This window comes from Stenella coeruleoalba, assembly GCF_951394435.1.
Source record: "Stenella coeruleoalba genome assembly, chromosome: 2".
Lineage (NCBI taxonomy): Eukaryota > Metazoa > Chordata > Mammalia > Artiodactyla > Delphinidae > Stenella > Stenella coeruleoalba.
Window position 1 is genome coordinate 105,774,128 of NC_137147.1, and position 12,243 is coordinate 105,786,370.

The 12,243-nt window shown below is 38.2% G+C and overlaps 1 protein-coding gene across 4 annotated transcripts in view; it reads left to right on the forward strand.

Moving 5' to 3' along the window:
- Positions 1–1,171: 1,171 nt before the first annotated feature.
- ZFAND6 (zinc finger AN1-type containing 6) overlaps positions 1,172–12,243 on the forward strand; it is a 75,949-nt gene continuing 64,877 nt past the window's right edge. The window contains exon 1 of one of the 4 annotated variants that reach the window (XM_079910066.1): positions 1,172–1,367. The gene's annotated coding sequence lies outside the window, so the exon portion shown is untranslated. Of the gene's footprint in view, positions 1,368–10,977; positions 11,365–12,243 lie in introns of those variants that run through there. The other 3 variants (XM_079910065.1, XM_079910064.1, XM_079910063.1) reach the window with 3 other exon arrangements.

Sequence of the window (12,243 nt, forward strand, 5' to 3'; positions counted from 1 at the left end):
TCTCCCCCCAGCGCCACCCGACTAGGGTGAGGATAGTGAGATACTTCAAGCTTAAAATTTAAAGGGGCACCAAAAAGCTCAGTAATCAAGATAAATAATATTTCAATTACTATATATTTTAAAAATTAAATTCATTCACTTTTTTTGGCGAGGCATGTGGGATCTTAGTTCCCCAACCAGGGATCGAACCCTCGCCCCCTGCATTGGAAGCGTGGAATCTTCACCACTGGACCGCCAGGGAAGTCCCTAATACTATATTTTCTTAAACATCAAAATTAGTTCCAAAAAAAAAGATTCATGAACAAAACATCAAATATAAAATTAAAGAGGATCCTCAGGACTCGGTCCGCCTCCTACCTGCCGGCCCCATCCGAACCCCTCTTTCACGGTAGGACTGAATATCCTCGAACTCCGATCTTGTACTTCTTGAACTGCACGTGAGCCCGAAGGCCGAGAAACTGCGGGGGAGCCATTCTCATCACCCCACGCCCCAGCGTAGTAGCGCGGCCTGCTCCACTCAGCCGGGAAGCGGACACGCGCTTTTGGAAACGCTGGGAGTTGGGTGCCTGTGGGGGCGTGTGTATCGGTGCATGTGTGTGTGTGTGTGTGTGTGTGTGTGTGTGTGTGTGGCACACGTGTGCACGTGCGCTTCTCTTCTTCCTTCTCTTTCCAAGCCATGGCTCAGGGCGGGGCAGAGTACTGCCTTCGAGTACGCACCCGGACCCTGGACTTTGCGCTTGCAAAGATGGAGTGGGGGCACGAGGTTGCACGTGGGGAGAGCTCGGAATTCCTCTTGCACAACTGGCAGGTGGAGCGCAACTCTTTCTGGCGCCTCAACCCGGGACAGGAACATGGGACACCCTTCGAGGTAGCAGAGGGACCTGAACCTACTGCCCCCGACCCAACACATCACCGCACAACGCCTCGAAACGTCCTCCCGCCGCCAGGAAGAGGAACCCAGGGAGACCGGAGGAAAGGACAGTGGAGGCGGAGAGGGCGGAGGAGCGTCTCCCCTCGCTCCGCCCCGCCTCTTCTCTGGGCCCTAGCCAATCGCTGCGCGCTCCGAGCCCTGGCCCCGCCCCTCATCACGGGCTCCGGCCTGCGGCTCCGCCCCGGCCGGTGATAATTAGGCTGCGGGCGGGGGGTGCCGCGTCAGCGCTAGGAGCCGGCCAATCTCGGAGCTCTCCACGGCGGCCGCGTCACAGGCCGAACAACCAAACAGAAAAGTTTAATAAACAGCAGGCGGAGGGGCTGGTGGCGGCGGCCGGGCCGGGGCGAGCGGGGTTTTGGTGGCCTCACCTGTCCCCATTCACCGGCGGCGACCGGCGGCGGCGGGCAGCGCGTCAGGCGGAGAGAGCCGCCGCCAGGTGAGGACCGCGGCCCACAGGGCCCTGGCGGCCCGGCGCCACCCCTCCCCCTCTCACTCCCTTCCCCCACTCGGTTGAGGCTGAGACGAGGCCCTCCCCCGGCTCTTCCCGGCCCGGGGGAGCCGGAAGCTGAGGGCGGCCGGCGGGCGCAGCAGGTGGTGGGCTGGCCGCTCGCTCGCGGGCCCGGGCCGGCGTTTGCTGACGGGCGAGGGGATTCCCGGCCCCGGGGGCAGGGGCCGGGGCGCAGCCGTCCCCCTCGGGCGCGCGCCCGGCGCTCGCGGTCCGGGGCTTACCGCCGGGGGCGGGGGCTGGCGCGCAGAGGTCGGATTCCTACTCCCTGCGGGCCGCGGGGGCCGCTGCGCTCGCCGCTCGCACCCGGTGCCAAGCAGTTGGCGGGTGAGGGGTCGGAGGGACGCCGGGCACCCTCGGGCGCGTCCCTGTCACCAGCCCCGGTCAAGTTCCCCGCCCCGCGGCTCCGAGCCTGAGTCCTTTTTGAAATGTTTTTCACCTGCCGTGTTTTCAAAAGCCGGCGAGGAGGAAAGTCTAGCAAGTCGGACTAGAAAAGGGGATTGGGGTCGGTCTCTTTTTCCTCTGCTTCTGTTTGGTGGACTCAGGATTTCTGAATTTTACTCTCAAATACTATTTTCAAGTTGCCGTCTAGCTACGTAAACAAGTACAGCAGAATATTGTGTTTGAAATAATTTTAACTTTTACGTTGAAAGCTTGTGCTAAACCACACGATTAAGGTGCTCTGATGATGTATGTTCACAGCTAGAAGGTCGTTCAACATTGTGAAGAAGTTAAGGGCTTAGGGTTACACACAGACCATTTATGTTTAAAGTTGTTTGGCGGTAAAAACTGGTTAGTTTTTAATGGTTTAATGCTCCGAGAAAGAGATTTAAAGTCCTCTTGCAGATCAAATTCGGAATGTGACTTTTTAATGTAAAATCCCGAACACTTTTAAGGTTAGTTATGTAATATTTATATTGCCAATTTTAGGACACTTGCCAAGTTTCCCGTAGTCTAGGGCTTCAGGGGAAAATGTTCTCTTTCTGCAAAATTCCCAAACAGGTTGTCTTTTAACTTTTTTTCTTTAACGTTTTAAAACACATTTAATGAGACGGATCGCAAAGGTGTACAGGAGGAGTATTTAGGGGTTGTTGGATTATTATCTCGATTGTAGTGATAATTTCCTGTGAAATTATCACGACAGATCACATTTTACACTTTAAAGTGTGTGCACTTTATTGTATGTCACTTATACCTCCATAAAGCCCTTTTTTAAGAAGCCAAGTATTCAAAGTATATTTGATACCACAAGAGTATGAATACACACAGTGCGGTATAAAGAGATAAAATATAATAAAACTCCTGATTTGCACCCCCAAACCAATAACTGGAACATTACCAAAACTTGCATATGTTTATGAGTTTCTTACCTGTCTTATACCTCTGCCTCTTCTTACTGAGGTAATCATTTCAGTGTAGTGGATTTTGTTTACCATTCTGTTTCATATTTTAGAAAGTTTCATCACATAACGTTTGTGTGCTCAGTGTGTTTAGTTTGCTTTTCTTTTGAGCTTTATAAAAGTAGCATGCGGCTGTAGTTCAGTCCTTTCATTGCTGTACAATATTGTGTTAATCTTCCGTAACTCATGGGACTTCAGATTATGTTTTTGATTTTGTTTTGCTGTCAACAGCTGTGCTTTATGAACATTTGTTTCCTGGCTCCTGGTGCACAAGTGCCAGAGTTTCTTTAGAGTGAATGTAGATTTCATTGGGAAATTTTAGGTAGTCAGGAGTAAAAGAGATTGAAATACTAGAAATAAAATAAATGAAAAACTTTAGGATTCTCTTTTATGTTTTAATGGAAGATTCATATCCGTAGTGGTTGGTTCACAGTTTTTGAACATTTGCATGAGAACCCAGGATTCCTGTTGATCTGTATACAATGACTCTTTTCCTTGGAAATCCCGTGGTAAGAAGTCTGGCACTATTTGATACCTCCTTTTTCAGTGCAAAATGTAAACATAGTAGAAAAAAACACTTGATTGGGTATAAAATAAATCACTCTGTGTTCCTCCTTCCCCCTTTGTAGTCTCTGGCAAATTACTTAAAACTTCTCTTGTGCCTTAGTATACTCATGTAAAAGAAACCTGTCCTAAGTTTATCCTTTCAGTTATGCAGACTTTAGTTAAGGGGAGCACACACATATCGAATGGCAGAGCCTTTAAGGAAAAGGATTAGGACCAAAGTGTATTCTCTGGAATTACATTGAGTGTGTCCTTGGGAACATTTTTGGAGAAAGGTGTGTGGTGAGTATTTACCAGGATATGTTAATCACACATTTAAGTACTTTTTATTTCCTTTGCCTCAGATTTGGGAGTGCTTTTATTTATCATGCAAACAGCAATGCAAAGACAAATTAGGGAGCAGTATTAACTTCCTGAAAACGGTGTGTAAATAATATGAGGTTATGTATATCTTTGAATAAGCTGTTTTTTGTTTAAAGGCATGAGAGATGGGGTGTGTGTGTGTTTTGAACAGGGTATGCAGCCTGCAGACAAATGTCACGATGCTTTGTTTTGATAGGGCTATTTTATCGTGTTAAAAAAACAACTCACTTTTGTATTTGATTATAAGGGCATTTTTTTTTCAAACTTTCAGAAAAGTTACAAAGAATAAATAATCATTAACATTTTGGCAGGTATACCCCCAGTCTTTCTGTTTTTGTGTATTCTTCATATCCTAAACAACTAAATGTTGAATTGTAAACAATACTAGACTGCTTCTATCTTCAAAACTTACCCCAAATATGATCCCTCTCAACATCTTTGTTGTACAAAAGATGGTGGTAGTAGTCACCTAACTGGTACCTTTTCTTCAATCTGTCTCCTACCGTCTACTTGCTTTTCCTGTGCAGAACAATCATTTAAATGTATAAATTAGATTATGTTATTCCCAGACTCAAAACCCTCCACAACTTTTCAGTACACAAAATAAATTCAAACTTTTTTATACCCTAGACCAGCGATGTCCAATGGAAATATAGTAGGAGTTACAAATGCGAGCCACATAAGAAATTTAAAATTTTCTGATAGCTGCATTTACCAAAAAAAGGGAGAGAAACAGGTGAAATATTTTTTAACCGAAAAATATTATGATTCAACAAGTAATCAATATAAGAAATTATTAATGGGGTATTTTACTTACCTTTTTTCAGACTGTCTTCGCAATTCGTTGTGTATTTTCCACTTTAGGTACTTTTTAGGCTGGCGTTGCCTGTGGCTACAGATTGGATGGTGCTGCTCGAGACTATCAGGCCTGCCAGCTTCATACACTTACATCCTGCCACTCTCCCCTGACTCATGTACCCCCAGTGATACTGGTCTTTTTGGGGGTTCGTGAGCATGCCAAGCTTAGTTCTTAAAATTGTTGTTCCTTCTGCCTGGAACACTCAGTCGTGTTTTGTTCAAAAGTCACTCCTTTTGAGATGCCTTCTCAGACCACTTTCCCTGACAACTCTGTTACCCTTCTTCATTTCCTTTTACAACCTAACATCTGAAATGATTTATTTGGTTATTGTCTGTATCCCCTGCTTGAATGTAAACTGTTGGGGGCCACAGGATTTATCATTTATTTATCATTAGGTTTATCATTAGGTCCCCATATATTAAAAATTAATTTTTAAAAGGTGCATACCATTTCATCTTATGAAATACTGTAATTTAACTAGTCACCTGTTGTGTATAACGTGTTACTTTATCCCATTTTCACTATTATAATGTGGTAAAGAACATCTTAAGAGCTAAATCTTACTATGTATTTCTCATTCCTTTATGATTCAGCCTGTCTTAAAATTGCTTAAAGGATATGAACATTTTTTGTCTTTTCATAAATACTGACAAATCTTGTCTTAAAAGTTTGACTAACATTATAGTATGAAGTTGACCAAACCTGTGTAAAGTTTGACTGAAAATATGAGAGAATACACATTTCCTCCATATCTTTACCAAGAAATAGTATTTTCTTTCCTTCTTTTCCTTTCCATAAGATTTATTATTTATTTCTTAGATTAATTAATTATGATAATGAGTAGAGATATAGGTGTTGGACATCTAGTTTGTCTTTGGCTCATTTGGGGTGGTGTTTTGTGTTTGCGATACCCTTTTTAGCCTTTTATATATTTAGGATAGCCACTGTTTGACACATACTGCAAACGTTTTCCCTGGCTCTTCATTAGCCTTTCATTTGTTTATGATATATATTTTTTAATAATGTAGAAGAGTTTTTACCTTTTAAGAAGTTTAGGTTAATACTTTCCTTTTATATTTAGCTTCTACTTTCATATTTAATGGATTCTCCTACCCAGATAACTGTTTTCTTCTAGTTGTTTTGTGGTTTCATTTTTCATATCTATCTCTCTTCTGTTCATCCAGGATTTATTTTGACATAACATGTGAAGTGAAATAATTGTCCTTATTTTTCCTTAATAGTCAATCAGTTATTTCAGCCCCATTAAAGAAAACTTTTTCTTTTGTCTTCAAATAAAGCTACTTTTGTCATATACTAAATACATATATGTTTGGTTCTTTTTACCTTTTATTCTTTTTAGCTTTTATTCAATATAAATCAGTGCACATGGTTTTAGTAACTGGGAGTAATAATGTGTTTTTATTTTGTTATTGTTAAGTCTTACCGTCCCCCTTTTCCCCCCAAATTTTTGGTTGTTGCTTTGTTAGTCCTCGAGTTTTTTAGTTGATTCTTTAGGGTCGTTTTAGTTGATTTTTTAGGTTTTTGGTTTTGAATTTTTAAATTAAAAAAATATTGTGTTATTTCTACACTTAATGTTTTATGTTGTATAATGAAAAGAATTTTAATGCCATTAAGTTTTCCTTTGAGCCTAGTTTTAGCTCTGTTCCTTAAAATTTGACAAGAAATATTTTTATTAAAATCCCTGCAGTTGCAGTTTTCATTCTTTAAACCATTGCTCCATGCTAGTTGGACATTGTGCTAAGTGCTGAGGATACAAGGATGAAAATGACACAGGGTCTTTGCTCTCATGGAGTTTACAGTCTGTTGGAAAAGCTAGGCTATTAACAAACCAATGAGTAAACAGTTTCCAGATTTTGACAAGTGCTGGGAAGGAAAGAAATAGGGTGTGCTGATAGAGATTAGAAGGTGCTAGTTGGATGTCCTGAGATTATAATGTTTAAAGTTAGTGGTGATACTAAAGTGTGTTTGAGGAGTTTTCTTAGCTTCCCCAGTCTGTCAGAACATTAAAAAAATGACACACTGAACTTTTTCTGTAGAAGTTTTTTGTAAAAATTGCCTTGCAGACAGCTTCAAACTCCACCCTACCCCCTCCACCCCGTATCTTCCAGTTGGATTACTGCCTTAACGCTTGTCCTGTATAGAAAATTTGGAACTGTGATTCTGAGTTCTAAGATCAGGAAAGTGCTGGGGGAAGTTTCCCAAGTAAAGGGAACTGCTAGCACAAAGGGGACGAAAAGTACCTGGCTTGATTTAGGATTTGACCGAGATTGGAATGACTGGAGTTTACTGAGTGAAGAGAGTGGGACAGACTTTATTGCAAGACTTATTTCCAAGTGGTAAGGCTGCTTCCACTTCGCCGCCACCTTCCTATCCTATTTATATTCCATGATCCAAATCAGTCGCCTGCAAATAACTTTGTTTTGCTCCTTGATACTTTCTTTCATTATTTCTACTGTATTTTCACTTTTTCCCCATTCAGGATCTTTGCATATGCTGTCCCCGTTTGCTTAATTGTGATTTTCTTGATGAATTAATCCTTAATGCTGGCAAAAGAGGTTAAGTTCTTCTGTTGGCTATATTTAATCTTTTCACATTGGACACATTTGGTTTGTTTTAGCATCTTTTTCTTCTAAAGCTGTGCTTTCCAATCTGGTAGTTACTAGCCATTTGTGGCTGTTTATTATTAACTAAAGTTAAATAATATAAAAAATTCATATCCTCAGGCTTACTAGTCACGTTTCAGGTGCTCAGTAACCACATGTGACTAGTGGCTATTATAATGGACAGCAGAGATAAAGAGTCTTTTACAACGATGAAAATTTATCTTAATTTATAAATAATCATGTGGCTGATAGCTACGGTATTTTATTTAAGTTTAAGTAGCCACATCTGGCTATTGAAATATGGCAAGTCTGAATTGAGATGTGCTGTAAGTATGAAATAAGAACTCGATTTCTAGCACAAAAAAGGGACAAGAGCTCAATTTTTAAATTATTGATTACATATTGAAATAATTCATTACTTTTAAAAATGCTTTTACATGTTTTACATTAAATAAAATATTACATTCAATTTAACTTTATTGAAATGTTTTAGCGTGGCCACTAGAAAATGGAAAATAGTATGTGGCTCGCATTGTTTTTTTGCTGGACAGCACTGGTCTAACTCTAGACTGTAAGTTTCTACAATGGAGAGACAGTTCACCATGGCATCCACAGCAGCTAGTGGTGCCCAGCATATAGTAGGTGTTCAAAAAGTTTGATGGATGAATAAACTTTTCAATAGGTAGAGAATGCTCCCTATTCAACTTGTGCTTTTTAAAATTTTTGGTTTTCTTCATGACTAAAATTAAATATGTTTTCCTGTGACTTGAGAAGAGAAGCTTTTCTTTTGATAGCTATATAAAAATTATCCTTATGAAATAATTGCTACGCATCATTCGTCTTTTGGGTTTTTTGGGTTTTTCTGGGTTTTTTTCCTTGGCTTAGGCTGCTAAAGAAAGGGGAATTTAAAGTCTGCCAATCTGTTTTCTTTCATTTTTCTATATCTATTGTGTGTTATTTGGCACTTGAAAATTTATGACTATTAAATCTAAATAATTGAGGATTATGAATGCTTTTTCCTTTACTTATACTTCGGTCTCAATACTATGATCTCTGTTCCTTTTTAATTTACTTTATTGGTAACCTGTTTATTCCTTTAGATTTAAAGCAATTTACTGTCTTATAAAAGACATCAGCTTGGTTTATGCTTTCTAATCTGTTTATTTTCTTAATGTTTCCTTTGTGTTTAGTATTTTGCTGAATGGGCCATCACCACCCTCCCTCTCTCCCCGATTCTCACCTTGTATTCTTTTCCCTTAACGAGTTAGAAGGTAGTCATCAGGAGTTGCAAACTCAAATACATACCTCACTTCTGTAGACACCATGTATTTGTCAGGGAACTATTTCTTAATTTTTTTCTTCCTCCGTTAGTTGGTGTTTTTCAGACTTTACCCTTAGTGACCCTAGTCATGTTTTTGCTAATGTCAGGGTGGTCCTTTCACCTACTACTGCCTTAACTACCTGTATTTATATTTTATATTATATATAAAGTATATTTTATATTATACCTGTAATTATATTTATATAGCACCCAGGGATACTACTGCCAAGGATTAATTTCTGTTGTAGGAAGAATAGTTTGAGCTATTCTCAGTGCTTAAAAATTCTGTGGAAGTTTTCACCCTGCTCTGTTTGTACCAAAAGTTGTTCCTAATAGTCTAAGTATTGATTCTTTATATAGGGTCTTTTTAATCAAAAGTGAAATGAGACCAAGTTGTTCAGTGGCTTGTGCTCTTCTAAATTGTTTTCAGTTGATAGGTTTGGGAAAACCTCTGAACTCCCACAAAGAATATACAATACGTCCTTTGAATACTTGATGTTCAAAAAGTGATATTGTCACATGCAATCTGGGAGCCTTGAAGCTTTTGCAGCCTCCCTGTTCCTATGAAGCAATATTGTTTTCAAATAATCTCAGTTGTGGTAATGCTTTCTTTTCGTTTATTTTTGCTGTTGTTTTCTTCTACTATGGATTTAGGAGAGGAATAAAATACCCTTAATTTTAACCTGTAAGCCACCTAAAATGATATTTATCAACTTGAAGTTCTTTCAAGTAGGTCCTGGAGATCTTTGAACAATCTGGAATAGCTAAGTCTATATTTCTCTTTTCTGTTGGTTATAGATTGAGAGTGGTTTTGGTGTTAAATTAGTGTATGTTCTATGCGTTTGTTTTACACAGATAATTAACTTCAATGTGAAAATCTGGCGTTAGAACAAAGGTTCTTTTGGTTCCCATAACTGTCTACTAATTTTATGCTTGGCACATTTTAAGATTAAAATATTTGCCATCTTTTTTTCTATAACCCTGTAAAATTTTGGCCATCTAAAACTTGTTTTATGATTAACTCAAGTTCTATGCTGTAACTCAAATTATGTATTTTTTCTATTGTTTGTTCCTGTACCTCTTCTGCTTCCAGTGTCCTTTTGCAAGTGTTCACACAGTGGGAAGAAAACCTGAACTTGACTCGTGAAGTACTGGGCATTCACAGCCATGAATCCTTGCAAAGGATTTTGGGACTAGACCTCTGTGAATTGGCTCTTTCAATTTGTCCACTTAAAAGGCATAATAGATTATGCAGCTGTTTGGGCTTCTGCAGGGTATTACTCCATATTCATGTCTAGTTGCAATTATGTGAATTTTCAGTTTCTTACAAAGGCTTCTCTTTGTATTCAAAACAAGTTTGTTGGCTTTATGTTGTTCTAATATATGAATTTTCTTTGAGGAAAAATGCTTGAAAGGTTTTTAACTTAGAAAACTAAATTCAAATTTAAAATTATATAAACTTACTGAATATGTTTTAAGAAGGAGCTACGCTAATTTGCTTTAATTTTGAATGTGTTTTTATAAATCAGTCAATTTTTGGTAGAGCTTAATATTATTTAAATGTCATTCAGTCAGATAATGATTAATGTCAGAGTAGTAGTTAATGGGTCAAGCTCCTAAAAACACACAGTTCTAATTAAAATAAACATAATAAAATACAGCAAATTTAGTAATGTACAAAGTGACTGTAGGTCTTTTTTGTTGAAAAATCAGAATCTCTGTAGTAAAAATAACATTTAACATAACTTACTGTTTTAAGAGGTGTATGTATACCCTTCAGCTGTATCTTAGGGTTTCCATGCCACGTTAAAGTAATACTTAAGTAGGGTACAAAATAGTGTCCAACCATCTCTTAAAAAAATAATAATGATTTTTTAAAAAACCAGCTTAAACCATTCCAAACTTTATACCTGAACATGTTCATTAGAACAAGTTGCCTTCTCCTTTTATAGATATCCATTTGCAGTGGATAAGCATTATCCTTGCAAAAACGCGCAATGTCAGACCTGTAAATGTGGTAATATAGAAATAATGTTTCTGCCTCATTTTTCTTCAGTTTCAAATAGAATTATCAGTCTGATGTCACTGAAAATTTCATTCTATTCTTGTGATACTGAGAACAGAAGTATCAGTGAATTTGATAGCTTAGAAATGAAATTTTTGCATTCAGTGTTTTAGTGCTATGTATTTTCACTTAAGATGTGGTTTTATGTTTAAGTCTTAGAGAAAAGACTGTTTTGTTCTTATTAGCAAAATTTTGCAATGGATTTTCTGTTGCCGTTTTAAAATTTTCATACAAAATGTGAACTGTATTGAAAAAGGAGTCTTTATAAAGCATAACTTCACCTTCAGGCTCTGTAAAAAATATCAAATGATTTAGCTTAAAAGCATTGTATTTTAAACAGTTGGTTGCTGAACTGCAAATTAATGCTGCATCTGTGAGATTTTCATTTCTGTTACTTGGTTTATTTATTTTTTACCTAGACAAAAGAGTAAGCAAATAGTATGTGATGGGAAAACTGAAACATTACCTACTGTTCCTTTAAGAAACCAGCTTATCCAGGGGGTTTTAGAGTGTTTACCTAACCTGCTAGCAAGGAAAAGTTCTTTAAAATAATGGATATTAGCCGGATCCAATCACAATTATCAGTTTCACTAACAGGGAGGAGATTTTACTCTTCAGCCACTAAAATTGGAGAAGGTGGAGCTTGGTATTCAGGTTTGGTTGCTTTGGAGTACAGCTTCAAGTGAAGTTAATCTGAGGTGAAGCAAACAGAAAATTGTGGAGGTTTTGTTGGTAGGATTTTTGTTCTAATCTTTTAATGATCCTTTATTTTACACTTTTGCTCCTTTATGCTTCTGTGTATGTTAGGTTTTGTCATTGTTGCTATTTTCTGATGCAAACTGAACATTAAAATTAAGCAGGGAAGCAGAACAAAAGGGCTCTTTGGACAGGAAATAGGTGTTCAGAGAATCAAACTTGACTTCTTTATCATTACTTTGAGTTCAGAATTTAAGTGTCATTAAAAAAATACTTGAATAAAAATCATCTCCAGTAACAGGCTTTTCTCTTGGATTGGATGTTTGAGGAGTCATTTGTCAGTTTTTGTAAATGACATCTTGAGGAGGTCTATTTGATATGTCATTTTCCTTGAACTTAAAATGTTATTAAGTTGCTAAAAGATATATGTGGTAGGGTTAAGTTGGTCCTTTTTAAAGAGTTGAAATGCCAGCTGTTTAATTTTTTTTTTATCCCCCAGCATACCTCCCCTTTTTAAAAACTTCAGTATACTTTAAATCTAGCAATATTGTTGGCATTTTTAATATGCTTATAATTTTAGTTTTGTTTTTTAAAAGATCATGGATTCATTTTATATAGAACAAGGTAAAAACTTTCTCCTTCCTTCAAACTTCATTTCTTTCAAAGGTGGACGTAAAGTAATTGACACCCTTTTGAAACAGGAAATGGATGGATTTCTATTTTTCAGAGGTATAGGTAGACTACCAAAACTTAAAAAAAGGTATCTATGAATCTAGTGACATTTCTTACTTATGAAATAATTGTAGTATGTTTCAGTACCAGAAGTTTCCTTTAGAGGCTCATGTCTTTATATTGTTGCTCTTTGATCGCATAGAAATTAAGGTATAGAATAATTTGAATAATCAGTATACTTGT